General features: G+C 39.7%; 1 protein-coding gene and 1 long non-coding RNA gene across 22 annotated transcripts in view; one reads left to right on the top strand and one right to left on the bottom strand.

The window, feature by feature from the left end:
* IL1RAPL1 (interleukin 1 receptor accessory protein like 1) overlaps positions 1-1,141 on the bottom strand; it is a 1,374,783-nt gene extending 1,373,642 nt beyond the window's left edge. For 2 of the 20 annotated variants that reach the window (XR_004813174.2, XR_003133151.3), the window contains exon 1: positions 861-1,114. The gene's annotated coding sequence lies outside the window, so the exon portion shown is untranslated. Of the gene's footprint in view, positions 1-860 lie in introns of all 20 variants that reach the window. The other 18 variants (XR_004813171.2, XR_003133140.3, XR_003133133.3 and 15 more) reach the window with 14 other exon arrangements.
* Positions 648-22,287, top strand: LOC112654609 (uncharacterized). 2 transcript variants are annotated; one of them, XR_003133161.3, is made up of 3 exons: positions 648-775; positions 10,829-11,127; positions 22,097-22,287. It is a non-coding gene; the product is annotated as an uncharacterized LOC112654609 (long non-coding RNA). The 2 variants fall into 2 exon arrangements; XR_003133158.3 differs by lacking the exon at positions 648-775 and adding an exon at positions 1,026-1,421.
* The last annotated feature ends 38 nt before the right edge of the window (positions 22,288-22,325 follow it).

Below are 22,325 nucleotides of genomic sequence, written 5' to 3'. Positions count from 1 at the left end.
AAGTCATAAAGAAGATAGTGTTACTGCCACCCAATGGATATTTTAGTACTAGCCAATCCACAGAACGCCACCGCTTTGCGAGTTTTAGTTTTCCGAAGACTAAAGAGGAAGGAGGGTAGCCTGGGAATCTTTCGGAAAAGACCCTGAGCCGCCTCAAATAACGGGAATCTGTCTTTCCAGGCAAAAGTGGACGGCAAACGGGGACGCTTACCCATTCCTGCGTTAGTCGCCTTAGAATCAGGGTTCCATTTCTCTAGGGAGCGGAAAGGTACCGAGAGCGATCCCTAAACTGACAAGCCGACAATAACCTCCTTTTCATCTCTTCTCTTTAAAGCACTTTTGTTACTGCGCGCGATCTCTCTCTCTCTCTCTCCCTGCGCCCCCCCCCCCCGCCCCCGAGCCCTTCTCAGTATCACTTTAAGCCGGGTTGCTAAAGGGAGGGGGCTGCTCCGAACCTCGAGGGCCAGAGTGATAATTGTTCCTAAAGGGCAGTTTTGCAAAGTGCTTCAGCCTGTATTGATATGTAAACTGTGAGTCCTCCAGGCAGTGACCCTCCAGGCCGCTGCTCTTCCAGTTTGGGGAGGAGCAGCGTCTTCCCTAAGGGAGAGGGCTTCGGGAGAGAGGTGCCGCGGGCAGGCTCCCCGGGAGCGCGGGGGTGGGGGTGGGGGCGGGGCGCCGAGAGGAGGAGACTGAAGAGGACCCTCCTCCCCTCCATCGCGTAACGGAGTTCGCTGCAGGATTCTGAGATGGAGTCCTGACGGGGAAAAGGGACCAAGTAGGTACGGGGCAATGAGATCGGGAAATTCGCGCAGTTTAAGATCCTTGCCCTTTATACTACCTTGCGATAGTGTAATACCCACCTGGGATTCTGTTCCGCTCCAACTTGAACGGAGGCATGATCACCTGGGTGTCTTGTTAAAATGCAGATTCTGATTCAGGGAAGTCTGGAGTGAGGCCCGGGAGTCCGCATTTCCAATAAACTGGTCCTTGAGCCGTCATAATGCTGCCGGCGTGTGGACCACACTTGGACAGGCAGCGCTCTAGGGCGGCGTAAATGCTTACGAGGCGGGCACAGCGTTAGTTTCCGACGGTGGGGCGGGCAGAGCGCCTGAGGGGCTGAGAAACCCTTTGGCACTCACCACCCCTCCCTCCTCCCTCGTCGACCTTTCCCCTACACCACCTGTAGCCCCCATTCCAGGGAACGTTAACCCACCTTACAGCGCGTCCCACAAGCTTCTGTAATGTCAAGTTTAAGCGGATAAGCCCCGCATAGAACAATAAATAGGTAAAGCAGCCTGGGCCCTGGAGAACTGTGTCTCCGCTTAATCTGGAGAGTACAACACAATCGGGGATACAGCAAACGCGTGCACGTCTTCGGTGAAACGCGAGCTAAAGGAACGCAAGCCAAACTCAGGGCACAGGTGAGGCTGGCGGGGAAGTGGGAGACGAAAGGGCGGCCAACCTGTATTTTTAAGGAAGGAGCATTTTATTGAACTTTTCAATCCAAGGTGAGGGAAGATCTGGTTAGAGCGCGGGCAAGTCTGACACGGTTTCCCTGGTGGTGACTCACCCACATTAACCGCCTGCGTGCCAGTCGTTCTCGTCTGCTCCTTCCGCACATGCTCTAGTCCAGAGTACACTGAGGACCAGAGGTGAAAGGGACGTACATCCTCCTCTTCTCATAGCCGGTGATCTCTATTTTCACCGCCTACCACACTCCTCCAGCTGACCCATTTAGCTGAAGAACTAGACCTCAAGCGGACTGGGAGGGGCGCAATTAACAAATTTAATTGCTTCAAGCAAAGTTGAGAAGTAAAAGTCCTGGACCACAGGCTCAGATCCTAGATTTGAGTCTAATTTCTACTCCTAAGGAGCCATAATTTCCCGAGGGAATAACTTTAATTTCTCTTGGCCTCAGTTTCCTTGTCTGTAAACTGACAGGTTGCCAAGGTCCACCCCAGCTCCATGTGGTACAAAAACCAAGCCCTTTCTTTGCAAGGCTCCTGCCGGTTTGTTGCTCTACACAGAGCACGAGTCCTAATTATTACCTTGACATGGGCTGTGAGCAGAGATTCTCCAGATGCTTTGAAAAGTGTATTAAAGGCGCAGGTGAACATTTGACCGTTCATATCTTATTGCAAGAGATGATTTAAAATGCTTTCTCTTCAGATTCAGGAAGGGAAGTATTTGTTTGAATCTGAGGTGAAGCATTGTCTATTCCTGGATCTTACAGAGCCAACTGTGGGCCTCGCTGTTTGTTGCCATGGGATCCTCTTTGTGCGAACTGTCTTGAACTGTGTGGGAACATTTTCCTCTTGCCTCCCTTCAGTTCTCTAACTCTTCTGAAGATATGTGTCAGAACAAAATGTAGCTGCATTATTGCCAATTAAGACTTAACAGCAGCTGCAAGGTGCATCTAATTAAGGATTTTAATTACTCCACCAAATTCTCATTTGCAGATGTTTAGGGCATTAAACAATGTATTGTGACTTTTATTTTCAAATCTGACAAAAAGCTGACCTCCCTCTAAAGTGGGGAGTGGGGACTAAAAAATCCCACGTGAGTCAATGCTAGGTGTAAAAGAGTCTTTGACAAGGGAAGTAGATACCTGGGCACATTGTGTGAGGATAAATGACCTTACATTCAGATGAAAAAATTGTGCTCGTATTCATAAATATGACTTTTTTTTTTTTAGTAAAGAAAAGGCCAACAAATTTGAAAACAGTGCCAAAATTAATAATTTATTATTTGAGCAGAATCCCTGCTTGTTACAAAGTTCTCAGATGTTCTGTTTTTTTTTTTTCTTTTCCGGTATCGGGATAGTTAACAGTAAGTTTGGTGCTGCAGTGTGGGGATTGTAGGCTATAATCCAAAGCATTATGGGGTTTGTAGTAAAGACTGGCTGCAGATCAATTCCATGCTTCTAGCTTTTCTCAATTGAAGGAACTGCTGTTTTATTTTCCAATAAAAAAAGAAGAATGTCAAGATATTTTAAATAAGAAATTCATTTTAATGAAACAAAGTTGGTATTACTGGGAGTATGAAATTAGAGTTTAGCTACAATAATATTCTGACTGAGGAGATGGAGAATGCAATAACATCTCCTTTATAAGCCACAAATAACCTGAGCGAGCTATTTCCTAACATTACTACCGTATAGTCAGGGTTTCAAAAATCACTTTCATTGTTTTAGCAGTAAAAAGTGAGAAAATACCAGGTTTTGCATGTATGAGAGAGAATTGTGGACACAGGATATGAACTCAAATTCTTACTGGGTCTGCCTTTAACCATTGGTAGCCTACATTTAATTGTCCACATTTCAGTCATCCCTCAGTGATGAGAGCAGAGTTTTATTTAATCTACCTTTTCGGATGTTTTGTTATGCAAAAAATACTCGGACTATTCACAGTAGCTCCTCTTTTTAAATGAAATTAAGGCTAGAATATCTGGAAAATAGGTCTACTGTGGGATATTTCACTCTGTTTAGATTTAATTATGAAAATGTATAAATGGAGGAGTTATAATTCCGTTCATCTTTTGTATGCAGATGATCCTGTGTTGGTAAATACATAATTTATAGAGGTTTTGATTTAACTCTGTTGGTAATTTATTTCAAAAGTTCATTAAACATTTTCTGTATGAGCTAAATTCAAAGCCTAGCTCCCCAGTAATGTTCTATGAAATCAGTCCCCTTTTGTTATAAAGGCTAAAATATGTCTCTTCAAAGTCTCTTTTCTCTGTGAAAGTTCCCATTATCATGCTAAGTTATTTAGAAAGTATTTTAGACCTAAGGTTCCTTACTTTTCCCTTCTCCCCTTACAGAGGACTCCATCCACAGAAAGGCAACACTAAAGCAAACTATTATTACCGACATGAATAAATGCAGAATCAAGCACCCTTCATTTTCAGGCCTGTTGCCAGCAACATTCATTTGAACCCACCACTACATATTCTCAAATGGTGTGCAGACAAAGACTTGAGCATTCCAGCAATATTCTACCATAAAGTTCAGAGATAATAGAGAATGCTATGAAAAAGCAAACAGCAAAGGGAGAGAAAAATGCCATGCCTGCTTTTCTTTCAGATTTCTAAGTTTCAAATCATAAAAATATACAAATATATATCTTCTTGAATGTGCTTTACATTATTGTTCATGCTGTGAATATTTCTTTTATGGTCATAAAAATAAAAGCAATGCCCCAAATGAAACACTATGTACATAAGTGATGTAAATGCATCCCCGGTGGAAAGCCGGCTGGCTGCCGGTGGGAGGGTATATTTATACAGTGCCTTTCATTTGGAAGGTTCCCAAAATGATTTGCAAACTGTATATAGAGGAATTGCTCACCATGGAAATTCACCCACTTTCAGAAGGGAGTGCAGAAGTCATTCCATGCTGACAACTAGTTTAAATAAAACCACAGAACGATATTTCAGGTGGGTACAATTGTAATTGGTTCCGAGAATGTGCCCTGAAATCCTACCACGTGCCAGGCACGGTTGGAGGTCCTGAGATACTGCTGTGGGTATATCTAGGCAAGTTTGCTGCTCTCCTAAAGCTTGTCTTATTGGAATCTGATGAGAACTCAGGAGTTAAAAGCCCTATTTCTTGTGAATTTCTGATCCCTGCATATAGTTCTACTGAAACAGACCATTTGCTACTTTTTATTTGTCTATCAGGCTTCCTGATAACCAGGGCGCGTGAGCTGTGGCAGTGTATTCCACTTCAAATTGAACACACACACACACACACAAACACACTCAAAAATAGCTTCCGATATTACGGTCAAAGCAGGTAAAATGACAATAACATTTCCTGCATTGAATGATTTGGAAGAGGTAGGGCGGAATTAAAAGTCTTTTGGGTTTGGGAAATTAAATGAAATGGTATTACTATATATACATGGAAGACCGCTTCCACTGAAATGATTCAGGGCACTTCATGGTAATTAAGGCATATAAAATAGTTTAGTGAAGGAGGAGAGCAGTATGAGCTAATGTTTCAGAGCATAAAATATGGAATCAAGTACCAGTGTATCCTAAATGTACTAGACTGGTATTTTTCAGATGGAAATAGAATGGGAGAAAAGGGTAAAGCAGGCAGAGTCAAAGTTCAGCCCAGACTCCTCAGGTTGCAGTTCTGTGTGCTCACAGCCATCACCCTCTTCTCTGGGCCTTGCATTTACAGGCCAACAGTGGGAACCTCTTGAACCACTCTTGGGCCACTGGAGCTGCTTGACTTGCTCATAATGAGAGTTACAACCCTCCTCCACCTTAGCCAGTGCCTGACTGATTCAGGAGAATGAACCCCTTGCTCTGTTGACTGTAGTTCGGAGAAACTCTGAGGCATAAGTTACACTCTAGAGGTCCCCTATGCAATCAGGTCGAAACTGGGACCTTGCCTGTAATCACACCCTTGCTTGGTTTCTGGGAACCTAGGACAGAGGGTAACGAGAAATAATCTTAGAGGTTGGGCAGCCCCGGTGGAGCAGCGGTTTAGTACCACCTGCAGCCCAGGGCGTGATCCTGGAGATCCTGGATCGAGTCCCATGTCAGGCTCTCTGCATGGAACCTGCTTCTCCCTCGGCCTGTGTCTCTGCCTCTCTCTCTCTCTCTCTCTCTCTCTCTCTCTCTCTCTCTCTCTGCGTCTCTATGAATAAATAAATAAAATCTTAAAAAAAATCATAGAGGTCCCATCTCTAGTTTTATTTATTTATTTATTTATTTATTTATTTATTTATTTATTTATTTATGAGAGAGAGGGAGAGAGATAGAGAGCAAGCAGGGGGAGAGGCAGAGGAAGAAGGAGAAGCAGATTCCCCGCTGAGCAGGGAGCTGGATGCAGGCTCCATCCCAGGACCCCAAAATCATGACCAGACCTGAAGGCAGACATTTAACCGCTTAACCCACTGAGCCACCCAGGCGCCCCAGCCCCTTCTCTAGCTTTTATTTATTTTTATTTTATTTTTTTATTTTTTTAAGTTTAAATTCAATTTGCCAACATATAGAATAACACCCAGTGCTCATCCCATCAAGTGCCCTCTAGCTTTTAAATAGTCAACCTGCAAAAGTGGAAACAGATAATCTGTTCTCTATTTTTCTATGTCATACCACCTGCCAGACAGCAACGGGTGTTGGGGCTGTAGGGATAACTGAGACACAATGTCTGTCCTTAAGGACCTCAAGTCAACAACACATGTGATATACATGTGCTGAGTATTAGAGGAGGATCTGAATCAACCTCAAAGAGTCAGGCAAGATCAAACAGGGTAGGTGTCATTTCAGTGACCTTGAGGGATGAGCAAAGTAAAAATCAGAAAATGAATGAAGATTGGGAATGAAGAGTAACATCTGAGTAGACCATTTTTCTTCTACCTGGAAGGAAATAGCATTGGTCCTAGTAGTAGAAATCAAAGGTGTTTAAAATCATAGAATCTGTTTTTGAGGGGGGCTCTAGAGATAATCTTGAATAATTTCTTTATTTTAGTCAGAGGAAATTGAGTCTCACACGGCCAAATGACATAGTTATTTAAACTCACAAAACTAGGAAGTGGTAGGAGTTCTCTTCTGGCATGACTCAGCCATATTGCCTGTCAGGCTTTTCTTTAAAAAGATAAATTGAGGACATAATAGAGATATCCAATATAACAAAATCTGGTTTGAGTCCTGACCTATCACTTCCTGGTCTTGAGAAAATTCTTTGCCTTCTCTGAGTCTCAATGTTCTGTAACAAGTGAAATTAATATGGTAACCTTCTCCTGGGGCTCTTGTAGCATGTGTACCTAGTACGGTGCCTAGGACATAGTATGCATTTGAGAGAAGCATGCTTTGTTTCATTTCACCTTCTTTAATTTGTTTTCTTTTCTTTCCCAGAGAATATTATGGTGGTGTAAATGGAGACAAGGATGTTTTTATCTTTGTTCCATTCTTTTTTTTTTAAGTTTATTTAAATAGTCTTTACACCTGGCAGAGGCTCGAACTCATGACCCTAAGATCAAGAGTCACATGCTCTTCTGACTGAGCCAGCCAGGTGTTCCCTGACGTTTTTATTTCTGTTAGTGTTTTGTTTTTATTACATTAGCTATAGAGTTGAAGGGAATGAGCCCTTCACATAAGATTGCTCACTTGCATTTATTTTTTTCTTTTTAATAAACTGGTGTTGTTTTTGATTAGGACTAGCCCTGTCTCTGACTAGAATATGGGAGTATTATTTATAGATTGTCTCAGGACAAGTTCAGCTTTGTTAATTCCAAGCCAAGTAGGTGATTCTGGGTCTTCTAATGAGCTAGTTATAATAATAATGAACATAATACTGAAACACATTTGCCAATTGAGGAAGTCTGCTTTACACACATTGTGTCAGAGGATATATAAATGGTAAACAAATGTATAAAAAGGTAACAGACTTCATTAGACATAATGCTGATGTAAATTCAAACCACAGTGCAATACCATGATGCATTCACCAGAATGCTCAAAATGAAATAATGGACAATAGATAGTGTGGGCAAAGAGTTGGAGGAGCTACAACCTTGTATCTATTCATGGTGAAAGTAAAAACAGCTTCAACAACCATGGAAAACTCTTCAGCCTGCTGAGTCTAAACATACGTATAACTGATGACGCCATCAATTCTATACCCAACAGAAATGTATACACCTGTTTACGAAAAACATACACTAGAGAGTTCACAGCAGCTTTACAGAAAAAAAAAAAGAAATCCAAATTAGAGACTGCTGGAATGCTCATCAACAGTAGAATGGGTGAAAAAAAAAAAAACACAGTAGAATGCGTGGATACATTGTGGTATAGTCATACTGCAGGCTACCATATAGGGATGAGAACTAACAATCTATGGCTTTTTGCAAAAGTTTATTTGAATCTCAGGAATATAATATTGAGTAAAAGAAGGCAGACACAAAAGAGTACATCCCGTAAGGTTGCATTTATAGAAAGGACAAAATTAATCTAATCTACAATGTACCAAGGGAAGCATTGGGAGTTCTAGTAATGTTCTGGGGTTTTTTTTTTTTGGATCCCAATGTTGGTTATTTGGATGTATTTATACTGTGAAAATTCATTGAGCTGTGTGCATATATGTGGACTTTTGTGTATACTTCATATTTCATTAACAATTGTTTTAGAAGTTTATTTTAAAACCAGAAAAAAGAAAAAGCTTAACTCCCACACCAGTGGTGCATTATTAAAAATAATCAATAAAATTAATGAACTGTTGGCAGATATTTGCAAAAGCTAAATATTTTATCATATTAAAACATGAGGGGGTATTCCTGCAAAATGGATATGAAAAAGCAACGTTTGTTTGTTTTAAAAGATGTTTTCAGGAAATAAATGGGGTTCTCTTTTTGAAACACAATTAATTTAGTATAATTTAACATATAATAGGAACTAGATAATTAAGATAATCATGCCTTTGACTTTTTAGTGTCAATCAAAGCTTTGTTTAATTCTTTTGTGAAATGATAATAGCTAGCATTTATTCAGTACTTATTATGTGCCAGGCACCTTTAGAGGCATTTTATGAGTGCTAATTCACTTAATCTTCAAAAGAAATGGGTTACTTTTGTCCTGGCCAGTATACAGATGAGGAAACCAAGGCACAGAGACTTTTAATGGTTTGCTTAGTATCTCAGAGTGGCAAAGTTGGAAATTGTACTTCCTCTCAATCACTACTCTTACCTGCCACTTGTAACATTTGATTATTTCCTCTATGCCACATTTAGCTAAAATTATCACTTTCATGTTTGGCTTGCATGTTGCCTTTATTGGCTTAATATTCCTAATAATGGCCATCGTCTTTTTAAAAAGATTTTATTTATTTGTTCATGAAAGACAGAGAGAGAGAGAGAGAGGCAGAGACACAGGCAGAGGGAGAAGCAGGCTCCATGCAGGGAACTTGACGTGGGACTGAATCCCAGGACTCCAGGATCACGCCCTGGGCTGAAGGCAGGCACTCAACTGCTGAGCCACCCAGGGATCCCAATAATGGCCATCTGTAAACTAAAGAGTAGCAGTTCAGCAAAAAGTTTGAGTGCAATTTTCCCCAGCAGAGTATGTTATTCTTGGCTCTGTACATCGCTCCAGTGTTTATCTTTTTCCCACAGGAGATCTAAAGGAATTATTATGTTTCTTTTAAATGAAGAGAAAAGTGATGAAATTATACCTTTCAAGGAAAAATGTTAATATTTCAACTTTTTGAACACTTAAGAATAGTACGATGAAGGATGTGTTAACATTATGTAAATACCTGTATGGCCTTCTGAACTAATTTTTAAACTGAGAAAAACAACTCTTTAAGTAAATCATACAGGAGACTAGAAAGATATCATAGATGCTGTTAATAACTAGATGCCCATACTCAGTTTGTGTTAGTGTCTTTGTGTGGTGTGTACATGTTTAGCAGATACTAGAAGGATCTTAAAACATACTAGAATAGGTAATAGTACAGCTGGTACTAGATGGGGATTATTGCATGCATAGCACAACATAGGCAATAACGTAAAAATGGAATATTAAATATCATTATTGTAAAATCTCTTGTGACAGAGACAATGCTATGTGTTCACCAAACACTTATGTCCTTCCTACATACTTAAAAACACTATATTTCCTAGTCTTTTTGCATCTAGGTGCAGCCACAATGGATTGTGGGCAGACGTGTTGCACGCATCTTCCAGAATTGACCGCTAAAAATTCCAGAGTGGTCCTCTTCCCTCTGTCTTTGTTATCATGTATGCTTTCTTCATATGCATGTCTTGAGGGAGAGGGCTTCAAGATGGTGGAATCTTATGAAGGAAGGATCCAAGCTCCCTAGTCATTGCTAAGGAAGGATCCCAGTCATTGCTAGGAGGGGAGTGGCATAACCAGGAGTATCAGCCTTGGGTTCTGTGTGAATAAGAAGCAAGCTTTCTGGACGCCTGGGCAGCTCAGCGGTTGAGCATCTGCCTTTGGCTCAGGGCTCAGGGCATGATCCCTGTCCAGGGATCGAGTCCCACGTCGGGCTCCATGCGGGGAGCCTGCTTCTCTCTCTCTCTCTCTCTCTTTCTGTCTCTCATGAATAAATAAATAAAATCTTAAAAGAAGAAGAAGCAAGCTTTCATTGTACACTACAGAGCTTTCGGGTTCATTCATTAGTAGCTTAGTCGACCCTGATCTATAGCCTCTGACTCACTCAAAGGCAAGAAAAAAATGCTTTTCTTCTTTTTTTCCCTCTTTCTTCATTCTTTTTTGAATCTCAAGTGTACAAAATTGTATTGTTCATGATTCTTGGTTAATAGCCATTCTTATTGATTTTTGTGTAGCCCAGTTTCACTTCTGTACTTATTTGGTTAGTTCTCTCTCATGAGGTTATACATGCTTGACAAAGCACCATCTGAAACAAAGGTAAGCAACTTGATAATCACGTATATTGAACATATGGTATGGCACCCCTGTCAACCTATCCATCTGCCTCCCCCACTTAAGTAAACCATCATCCTGAATCCCATGTGCATTTTTCCTTTGACTTTTTTGTCATATAGTTTTATTGCATCTATAGGTATTCCTAAAGAATATGGATTTTACATTTCAATAGTTTTAATTTTATGGAAGGATATTCATTCCAGTTCTGGATACATGTAAAGAGGATACCTTACCCTTGCTCTTCCACTGAATACAACATTAAAACCTGGACAGAATGTGTAGAACAGCTACTTGAAAACCCGGAAAAGGAAACAGTTGTAGGCAGTTCAGGAATGAAGACCAGAATGTGAAGTACAACTGAATTTGTATTGAGTTTATCAAGCTTTCCCCCTTTGGTATCTCCCAGACTGAGGTCAACACAACCAGAACACGGCAAAGAGCCCGGAGATGGAGCTTCAGGAGAAGCCCTCTGCCTCTGGCTACAAGACTGGGAAAAGGAACCGATGGCCTTTGAAAATCTGCCCCCAGTACTCTGCAACTTTTCTCTCCCTTTCTCCATTCTATCCTGGCCTAGTCTCCGATTAACCTAGTGGTGGTGGCGTGGTGGTAGTTGCAGTGGCAGCTGCAGTTAACTGGAACCAGCAAGACTTGAAAACTCGGAAAGTGGAAATCTTCTCTGTTCTATGGAGTTGCAGTTCCAAGAGGGTAAGACAAAGCACTGTTTTTTGGTTTGGTTTGATTTTCACTCTGTCCTCTAGCCACCCATGCCAGGCCATGGTCTAATCACAAAAGTCCACAGAAGAGCATACTGGTGCTGGGTAATTAAAGCCCCAGGTTTCTGGGCAGAGAAACAAAAACAGTGAGGACAGAGAACAGAAAAGTACCAGGAAGATTGCAAGGAGCAGGAATTCAGGAGAAAGAGCCCATAAAGTTGCTTATGAACTCTAGGGCTCACCCTGGAGTTACACATATGAGGCCGGGATTCTTTTTTTTTTTTTTTTTTTTTTTGAGGCCTGGATTCTAACTAGTATTTTCTCTCTCTGGATTGTATCTTCTATTGCAATCATCATATATTTTGTTGACCTTCTAATTGTACTTTTGTCCTTTATTTTTATCTGTTATTCTTTTTTCTTTAAATCAGATTTAATTGTTCCAGTTTTGTAATATAATTGACACATAAACTGTGTAAGTTAAAGGTTTATTGACTTGATACATGTATATATTGCACACTGATCACCACTATGGCATTAGCAAGCCTCTCCACCCTGTCACATAATTATCTTTTCTTTTCTATATATTACTGATAATTTATTAATCTTGTAACTGGAGGTTTGTACCCTTTGACCAATATCTCATCATTTCCCCCACCCCTAACCCCTGGTAACCACCCCTCTAACTCTCTGTTTCTCTGCGTTTGGCTTTTTTAGACTCCAAATATAAATGAGATCATACAGTAATTGTCTTTCTCTGTCTGACTTGTTGTACTTAGCATAAAGCCCTCAAGGGCCATCCATATTGTCTCCATGAGCAGAATTTCCTTGTTTCTTATGGCTGAATAATATTCCATTGTAACCACAGACCACATCTTCTTTATTTTTTCATCCGTTGACAGACACTTAGATTGTTTCCATATCTTGGCTATTCTAATAATGCTGCAGGTAACCTGGGAGTGCAGATATCTCTTTGAGATCCTGTTTTCTGTTATCTATTGTCTTCTACTTTCTTTGGATTTATTCTACCAATCTAACATCTTAAGATAGATACATAAATCATTAACTTTAAGGCTTTTTTCTTGTTTATATTAGTGTTTGAAGCTATAAGTCTTCCTTAAAGCATTTCTATCATAACTCATAAATTCTGATATGTGGTGTTTCTCTGGCATTCGTTTTTTTTTAATTTTCAAATTTCACTGATTTTTTCTTTAAGAGTTATTTAGTCATGTGTGTATTTTAAATTTCCATATCTGTTCAGAGATACTTTCAATTTTAAAATTATCTAACATAATTGTATTATTGTTAGATATTATGAGATGTGAAACTTTTTGAGGATTTCTTTATATGACCAACTTTTTATACATATTCCACATATACAAATGAAAATTGTATATTCCCTAAATGACACAGAAATAACTATATGAGTTTCTCTGTCTCTGTCTCTATATATCTCCATTAAATTAATTTTGTTATCTGTATTACTTTTTTTATATTATTGCTGAGTTGTTTATTGTGTAACCTGTGAGTAATCAAGAGAGGTGTGTTCAAATTTTCCACTTAATAGCAAGTTTATTAATACAGTAGTATCAATTTTTAAAATATGTATATATTTCAAGCCTATTTTATTGATGTATACATGCTTAAAATTATTATACTTCCTTGGTGGATTGAACATTTCTGTTGTGGCATGACTCTCTTCAGTACTGACATTTTTTTTATTTGTCTTAAAGTTTATTTTATTTAGTATGATGTAGCTATCAATATTGTTTTGATTGAGGTTTTCCTGATAAGTCTTGTTTCCCCATTCTTTTACTTTCAACTTTTGCATCTCCTAATGCTTTAAATGTTTCTCACATAAATCCTTTAAATTTAAATCTGGGCTTTTTACCTAATTTATTCATCTGTATCTTGGAATTGATAGTTTTCTTCTATTTATACTTATTGTAATTATTGATATCTTTGTTATTATTGCTACCATTTAGTTTATTTCAATATGCCCCTCTTTTCCTACATTTCTTTTTACTCTGGTCTTATTTTCTTAATTGAAGCTGTGTCTCACCCTGAATAAAGCAAGGGTTCTCGCCTTCTTGTTTTCCACTCCTTCCAGCACCCACCTTGTTGATCAAACCTACTCCCTAGCTTTTACTCAAAACATGGTCTAAGGGGCAGCCCAGGTGGCTCAGCGGTTTAGTGCTGCCGTCAGCCCAGGGCCTGATCCTGGGGATCCAGGATTGAGTCACACGTCGGGCTCCCTGCATGTAACCTGCATCTCCCTCTGCCTGTGTCTCTGCCTCTCTCTTTCTCTGTTTCTCTGTGTGTCTCATGAACAAATAAATAAAAATCTAAAAAAAAGAAAAAAAAAAAAGCATGGTCTGAGGACTAGCAGCATTAGAACGCCTGGGAACTTACCAGAATTATAGAATTTGGGGCCCCATTGCAGACCTGTTGAATCAGAATTCACAGGTAAACTAGAGCTGTAAGTGTTCATAATGTATGATAAACTTGGTTACTAAACTAGAGTTAAAGTAATTGGCTATTATGGATTTATTTTCCTTTTTTTTATCTTTATTATTTAAACAACACCATTACTAAGATATTTATTTGATAACCTTTACTTCATTTATCTCCAGACTTTTCTTTCCTTTCCTTTTAAGCACTTACCTAAAAGTGTTTTAAATGAGTCTTTGTGTGGCAAAGCTTTTGAAATATTGTATGCCTGAGAATATTTTTATCATGTACTGTTATTTAAATGACATTTTGTTGGATATAAAATACTACGTTCAAAGTAATTTTCCTTCAATTCTTTGAAAACACCCATTTGCATCCAGTGTTGTTGAAAAATCTGACATCAATCTGATTCTTCCTCCTTTGTATGGCGTCTGCTCTTTTTTTCTGTGTTTAGAATTTTGTCTTTGTCTTTGTATTTTTTAAATTTCACTATAATATGTCCAGATGTGGTTTTTAAAAAAGATTCTCCTCTTCTGTGGCACTTTCTGGGCCCTTTCAATCTGAAGTCTTTGAAAATCATTAATTCATTCTCCTTATGTCTTCAAAGATTTTTCTCCTCTTCATTTCTTTCTTTCTCTGACTCCTGTTATTCTGGGTGTTAGCACTTTTGTGTCCCATCTTTCATTTCTTTTGACTCACCGTTATAGTCTCCTTTCCTCTCCTTCTAACTTCTGGAGGATTTCGTCAATCTGGCCTTCACATTTGTCATATTATTCTTCTATTTAGTATTCTGCTCTTCATACCTCTGTTTCAACCATTTTTTTATTTTAAACATGATATTTTTCAGAAAATTAAAAATTCTTGCTTTACTCATTCTAGTACTTTGTGCTTCTGCTGGAATCTGGAATCCAAGGTATGTTTTCCTTTTGAACTTACTGTGGTGCACAGAACATCTTGTTATTTTGGCTTGTGACCGTGCCCTCCCCCTAGGCCCTTCCAGGATACTGACTGCCCTGTTAGGCAATACATCAGGAGAAGGCCAGCACCCAATTCAGCACCCAATTCAGCCTCAGGATGTGTTGTGGAAAGAAATGGATTAGCCCTGAGGTGGCTAGTAACAGGTATCCCACAACCATAGCAGAGGCTCCCTCAGGTCCTATCCTTTCTACCCTTGCAGGAAAAGGTGACATTAGGAGACATTCCTGAGACTGTAAACTCCCAGCTTGGGTATTAAGACAGGGAGGGGTGGAAAAATGAACACCAAGAAGTTCAGCTCTCTCATCTTCATTTTCTCAGTGCACAAGGCTTCCGAGCAGCCTTGATTTTATTCCTGTGGACACTGAGAACTGCAAAAACTTTCAATAGAAATGACCCCATCTCAAGCCTTGCATTAAGAGACTTGGCTGAGGGGCACCTAAGCAGCTCAGAGGTTGAGTGTCTGCCTTCAGCTCGGGTTGTGATCCCAGGGTCCTGGGATGGAGTATCTCATCAGGCTCCCCATAGGGAGCCTTCCTCTCCCTCTGCCTATGTCTCTGCCTCTCTCTGTGTGTCTCTCATGAATAAATAAATACAATCTTTTTTCTTTTTTTTTTTTTTTTTAAAAAAAGGACTTGACTGAACTTTAGCATAGCTTCTAGCAGTCCATGGCCACATCCCTGGGACAACCTGGTCTCCCCCCTCCCGCCCCCTTCTTATTTGGAAAAGCTCAAGGCTGCCAAGAGAATTGACCATTTGTTCTAGCCAACACAGATGATAGGCCCCCTGACTTTTGGAATGCGTTTGCTAAAAAAGAAAGAAAGAAAGAAAGAAAGAAAGAAAGAAAGAAAGAAAGAAAGAAAGAAAGAAAGAAAGAAAGAAAGAAAGAAAGAAAGAAAAAAGAAAGAAAAGAAAGAGAGAAAGAGAGAAAGAAAGAGAAAGAGAGAAAGAAAAAAAAGAAAAAAGCGGAATGCCTGGGTGGCTCAGCAGTTGGGCACCAGCCTTTGGCCCAGGGTGTGATCCTGGAGGCCCCGGGAGGCCTGTGTCTCTGCCTTTTTTAAAGATTTTATTTATTTATTTATTCGAGAGAGAGAGAGAGAGAGAGAGAGGCAGAGACACAGGCAGGGGGAGAAGCAGGCTCCATGCAGGGAGCCCAACGTGGGACTCAATCCCGGGGCCTTGAGGATCGCACCCTGGGCCAAAGGCTGGTGCCCAACTGCTGAGCCACCTGGGCTGCCCAAAATAAAAATAAATTTTAAAAAAGCATATAATTATAAATCTTTCTCTGTCCCTTTGAGATATATATGTATCTACTAGAACTCTGGAGTGTCTTTCCCAAGGAACTAAAAGCCATTCCTTTGCAATGTAGTCATCAGGCAGGATAGAGCCTTGTCTCAGTTTCTGTGGGAATGTAGAAGCCAAACTTAGATAAATGCCAGTGGTGAACTAGTTACTTTTACATTGACCAACCTTCCTCCCTGTCTTTTGTGATCTTTCTCTTCCCAGGTTGCTCGACCCCCTCCCTGTTTCCACATTCCTCCTTTGCAACACCTGCTCTCTTCTGAGCAAATCACAACTGAGCTCAGCTCTTCTCCCTATTGCAATAGTTACAGAATAAAATCCGTTTTGACTGGTTTAACTAATTCAGGTTTTGTTTACCTTTGATTACACTTCAACCCAAGTTCTGAATTGCTAAACATGTAGAGAAAACACAAGACAAATGCAAAGAAGAATCCAGAGTAGTATTCCTTAAGCACTACCAGCCCCCATATGTCATCATGTAAGAAGTCTGGTAACTTCCAGCCCCAGGCCAAACCCCAAATCCCTGTGCTTACACATCAATTGGAAAAGCCTACTCCCCAATCTATCATCACAAGGGGTTCTCACACTTTTCTTCTCTTTTTGATGATTTCCCCTTAAGTTTCTTCCCCAGGGTAACTCTTTGAGGAACCAGCAGGAGGGCCCCTTCAGCATCTTGCTAGAAACAGAAACTGGATGAAAAGAAAAACTTTTACCTGTCCCTCTTCTCTCTCAAGTCCCAGGCTGTCAATACTTTCTTTGCTCTGTTTCCTTCAGATCATTCTTTTTTGTGTGTGTGTAAAAACCCCCGTTAGGGAGGAAAAATTTTGCTCTACCCTTCAAGATTCTTTTAACTGGTCTAAGAATTAAATTGACATGAGACCTGTAAACAGGAGGAAATAAAATTTATTACATACATATGGGGAATCCACATAGATATGAGATTACAAAGATAGGCAAAATGAGGTTTATGCGTCATCTCAAACTAGGGAGAAGGGGGTAGGGGTCTGGGACTCCAAAGGAAAAGAAAGCTATTCACAGGGAGAAGAATGAGTGTTTGGTAAACCAATGTTGGCTGGGCCATACAGAAATAATGGGACATAGAAAGGAATTTTAACCCACAGCCTTTGCTAAAATCCTGTCTACCATACTTAGCTCATATTATACTGTAGTTATCTGTAATGATAGTTCCCTTCCTGGAGCAGGTCCTCTATCTAAATTCCTTTTAGGCAGTTAATGGGGAGGTCAGAGTTCTTCCTGAGTCTTTTGGGTCTTGATTATTTTTAGCTTGAAACAACCTGTGTGCCAAAGCGGCACATCTTGAGGCTATTCATTCTGACCCCTACACTCCAATCTTAATTCTCTTAACTTCTTTTGTAGATTGAGGTTTAACTGACATATAACATATTAGTTTCAGATATATAACATATGATTCTATATTTGTATATATTGTGAGATGATCACCATAATAAGTCTAGTAACATCTGTTACAAATATAGTTACAAATTTTTTCCTTGTGTTGAGAGCATTTAAGATCTATTCTCAGGCAGCCCAGGTGGCTCAGCGGTTTAGTGCCGCCTTCAGCCCAGGGCGTGATCCTGGAGACCGAGGATCAAGTCCCAAGTCAGGCTCCCTGCATGGAGCCTGCTTCTCCCTCTGCCTGTGTCTCTGCCTCTTTCTTACTCTCTCTCTCTCTCTCTGTGTCTCTCATGAATAAATAAATAAAATCTTAAAAAAAAGAATTAAAAAAATATATTCTCTTAGCAACTTCCATATATGCAATACAGTATTATTAGCTATAGTCACCATGCTGTACATTACAGCCCCATGTCATATTTATTTTACAACTGGAAGTTTATACCTTTTGAAAAGATAAATCATTAGTGGAAACTGAATTTATGACTCCATCAAATTTGTAGGAGAAATTCTTCTTCTATCCCAGAGCAAACCTCATCCCATCATTCTTCCAAATGCAATTCTGTAGCTTGCTTTAAAAAATCTGACTTTTTTCCTGGCCTATAAAAATTTGCAGCCCATGCAAATGATTATTGCCCCCACTTCTAGTCAAGTAAGAGGAAACATATATTTCTGACCTCCTTCCCTTTTGACTACCAACCAATCTCTCTTACCCTTGTTATTTGTCACATAGGCCTCAGACAATTATTCCAGGTAAAGAAGTTCTTGCAACAAACCAAGTATCTAAAACATTGCTGTTCTAAGGCTGGCCCAGAGATGGGCAGGATTGGCATCAACTGGAAGTTTGATAGAAAAGCAGAACTCAGGTCTTCCCAGACCAACTGTACCAGAATCTGCGTGTTGGAGAAGCACTCCATAGGCCTCTGTAACTGGGGGCTAGACAAATCACTTTGGCTTAAGGAAGACAGTCTGGTAATCTACAACTTATGTTTTCAAACAATTTTCTCAAGGTAAACTGCCTCCAACAATGAGAGCAGCAGTCCCTTCCTTCCAATTAGAAAAAGAACTACCTCTTTATAATATATTTTGTGTTACTAATAGGTTAAACATTTCCTCAAATTTCTACTGGTAATGGAATCTATTTTTAACTTAATGACTTTATGAGGCATTTGATTATCATGTATTATTTGTGAATACCGTCTATATTAATTCTAACCATTTTATTTAAATCAGCACTACAATATTAACAAGAACTGCTCCCATTTTAACATAATTTCAAGCAGAGATAGTTGTTTAATTGGGAATAATGAAGTTTGTTTTGCTTTTTTTTCCTACTTATTGTGTAAGTTTGCAAAGCCCAGTGATTTTTCAAAAATTTGAAATTGTGTTTATCATAAAAATTAGAATTTACTGAAAGTTCCTGTAACCTGGTTGTGCACTTTTAACATAAAGTTAACTCTAAAGTCAAATTGTTTATTTTTGGTTTTATGTAAAAAAAATGTGTTTGCACCAACTGTTTGCTTTTTCCCCTATTACATGGAAGCAGCCAGTAGTTGCTTAGTAAAAGAAAGCACAGCAGAATAGCAGAGCTAAAATCATGGGGCTAATTGACAAATGTAAGGGTGTAAGCATAGAGGAACAGTAGAGACAGGACAGGGGAAGAAGGCAAGTAGGATGAAAATCAGAAGAATCAGCCATCAGAAAATGGCTGAGTCGGAAATAAAGGCAAAGGGACAACAATTCTGATTAAGAGACATTGACATGATGAATGATCTTCCTACAAACTCCCCTTTCACTTGAGTGGGAGAAGTATGTCCAGTTGATACACACTTGTTCTCTTTTTACAACACCCTACTGGGACAGACAGTATTCATGCTCGGCTGTGGTAATATGGCCACAGGGACAAATTCTGTCTTGAGATAAAGGATCCAAGTCTCAAACCTTCAGATTTCATAGCTACACATGCTTAATTAAGAACTGCATAAGTATATATTGTATTCTTTTCAGATATATGGAGGTAATTTTGTCCTGTGTGTGCTATATAGTCTTTTGAGGCTTGGTTTACTCTGTGTGATTCTCATAAAATGTTCAGAATGAAAAGGAACTATATTTTTGTGGTTAAGAGCATAAGGTCTGGAGTGAGTCTTCCTAGGAATAAATATCAGCTGTGGTTTGTGCCACTGTATGACTCTGTGCCTCAGTTTCCTCCTTTGCAAAATGGACATAGGGAGAAACCTTCCTCTTTGAGTTTGACTTTTTTAGATTTCACATATAAATGAGATCCTATAGTATTTGCCTTTCTACATCTGGCTTATTTTACTACATATAGCATCCCCCAGGTTCATCCGTGTTGCTGCACATGGCAAGATTGCCTTCTTTATAATCATTGAATAATGTTCTGTGATATATATACCACATTTTCTTTTTTTTTTTATACCACATTTTCTTTACCCATCTTCTATCAGTGGACACTTAGGTTGTTGCCATATGGTGGCTGTTGTGAAAACGCTGTAGTGAACATGGGGGTACATTTCTCTTCAAGATACTGATTTTACTTCATTTGGATGAATACTCAGAAGTGAAATTGCTGGATCATATGGTAGTTCCACTTTTACGTTTTTGAGGAACCTCTATGCTGTTTTTTTTTTTTTATTGGTGTTCAATTTACTAACATACAGAATAACCCCCAGTGCCTGTCACCCACTCACTCCCACCCCCCGCCCTCCTCCCCTTCTACCACCCCTAGTTCGTTTCCCAGAGTTAGCAGTCTTTACGTTCTGTCTCCCTTTCTGATATTTCCCACACATTTCTTCTCCCTTCCCTTATATTCCCTTTCACTATTATTTATATTCCCCACATGAATGAGAACATGTAATGTTTGTCCTTCTCCGACTGGCTTACTTCACTCAGCATAATACCCTCCAGTTCCATCCACGTTGAAGCAAATGGTGGGTATTTGTCGTTTCTAATGGCTGAGTAATATCCCATTGCATACATAAACCACATCTTCTTTATCCATTCATCTTTCGTTGGACACCGAGGCTCCTTCCACAGTTTGGCTATCGTGGACATTGCTGCTATAAACATCGGGGTGCAGGTGTCCCGGCGTTTCACTGCATCTGTATCTTTGGGGTAAATCCCCAATAGTGCAATTGCTGGGTCGTAGGGCAGGTCTATTTTTAACTCTTTGAGGAACCTCCACACAGTTTTCCAGAGTGGCTGCACCAGTTCACATTCCCACCAACAGTGTAAGAGGGTTCCCTTTTCTCCGCATCCTCTCCAACATGTGTTGTTTCCTGCCTTGTTAATTTGCCCCATTCTCACTGGTGTGAGGTGGTATCTCATTGTGGTTTTGATTTGTATTTCCCTGATGGCAAGTGATGCAGAGCATTTTCTCATATGCATGTTGGCCATGTCTATGTCTTCCTCTGTGAGATTTCTCTTCATGTCTTTTGCCCATTTCATGATTGGATTGTTTGTCTCTATGCTGTTTTGTATAGCGGCTGCCCCAGTGTGCATTCCCAACAGCGTACGAGAGTTCTTTCTTATGCACACCTTTGTCAACATGCTTTATGTCTTGTCTTTTTCATACTAAGCATCCTAACAGGTGTGAGGTAATATCTCATTGTGGTTTTGATTTGCATTCCTCCAATAATTTGGTGACTATAGTTAATAATATTGTATTATATGCCTGAAATTAGCTGAGAAAGTAGATCTTAACTGTTCTCATCACACACAAGAAAAGGCAACTATGTAAAGCAATGAATGTGTTAATTAGCTTGACCATGGTTATCATTTCACAATGCATACATATACTGAATCATCACATTGCACACCTTAAAATACACAATTTTTTAAATTTGTCATGTGTACCTCAGCAAAGCTGGGAGAATAAAAAGAAGAAAAACCTGTTTCACTGAGTTGATGGGAGGATTAAATGTAAAGCATTTAGCACAGTGCCTGGCATGAATTCCAGCACATAGTAAATGTTAAATATTCAAAACAAACTTTAAAATGTGCATATTTGCTTGTAAATACAAAAGTTCTCCCTGATGAATACAGGAGAGTGATGAGGTTGGTTGCATGGAGGAGAGAAGCTAGGTGGCTAGGGGAAGGATGCAAGAGGGAGATATTTCACACTGTATGGTCTTTTATATCTTTGGAATTTTAAACCATGTAAATGTAGTGCACATGCAGTGAAGCGTTAAATAAATAAATAAAGTAAAAGTAAAAGGCATTCTGCTTCACTTCAGCCTTTCTATCTACAGCTTTAGAAAGCTTATGCTTACAGATTTCTTATAGCATTTTGTTAAGAATTGGTGACAGCTGGTGGTAAACCCATTAGCAAATGTTTATCAGGAGCCTGGTAGGTTCCAGGCACGTTGTTAATAAGGTGTGGTCCTCTCTCTCAAGGACCATGCAGTCCACTTATAAAGATAACTCAATTGGGCCAATCAAAAGAGTTTACTTTAGAACTAAACTGTGAAGAGCATGCCCATGTACTTAAGTGTTCAGGAATTGCAGAGGACTGGCATGCAGAGAGCATCCTGGGGGTAGGGACTAGGGCTTAAGCAGAGCACTGAAGAAGGGGTAGATGGTGGTGGTGGTGGTGGAAGGAGAGCATTTTCTAATGAGCAAAAGGGAATAGCACAGTAGAAGGCCAATGCAATGTAACCTCAAGTTACTAGGTGAAGCTTCCTTCCAAATCAGTTTTCCTGATTAAAAATAATAATAAGGAAAAGGAGAAAAGCAGATAAAATGTTAGGTTCTAGATATTATTAGTCATCTTTTGCTCATCATCTTTACTCTCTTTGTTCCCCCAGGATCCATGCACAATACCTGGAAGTGGAGTCACCATGTTGCTACTCTTAGGACCAGATACATGCTGTGGAAGTGGAGCTGGAAGCTCAAAGAAGCCTCACTGCTTTATTTCCTTGAGCAACTGCACCCTTTCTGGATTGCTTCTCTTCAAACATCTTGTCATATGAGATAAATAAAATCTCATTTCATCACACCATTATAGGCTGGTTTCTGTTACATGCAGTGAAACAC

This window comes from Canis lupus, chromosome X, assembly GCF_003254725.2.
Source record: "Canis lupus dingo isolate Sandy chromosome X, ASM325472v2, whole genome shotgun sequence".
In the NCBI taxonomy this organism is placed as follows: Eukaryota; Metazoa; Chordata; class Mammalia; order Carnivora; family Canidae; genus Canis; species Canis lupus.
Note: the sequence above shows the minus strand (reverse complement) of the source record. Positions and strands in the feature narration are given on the sequence as shown.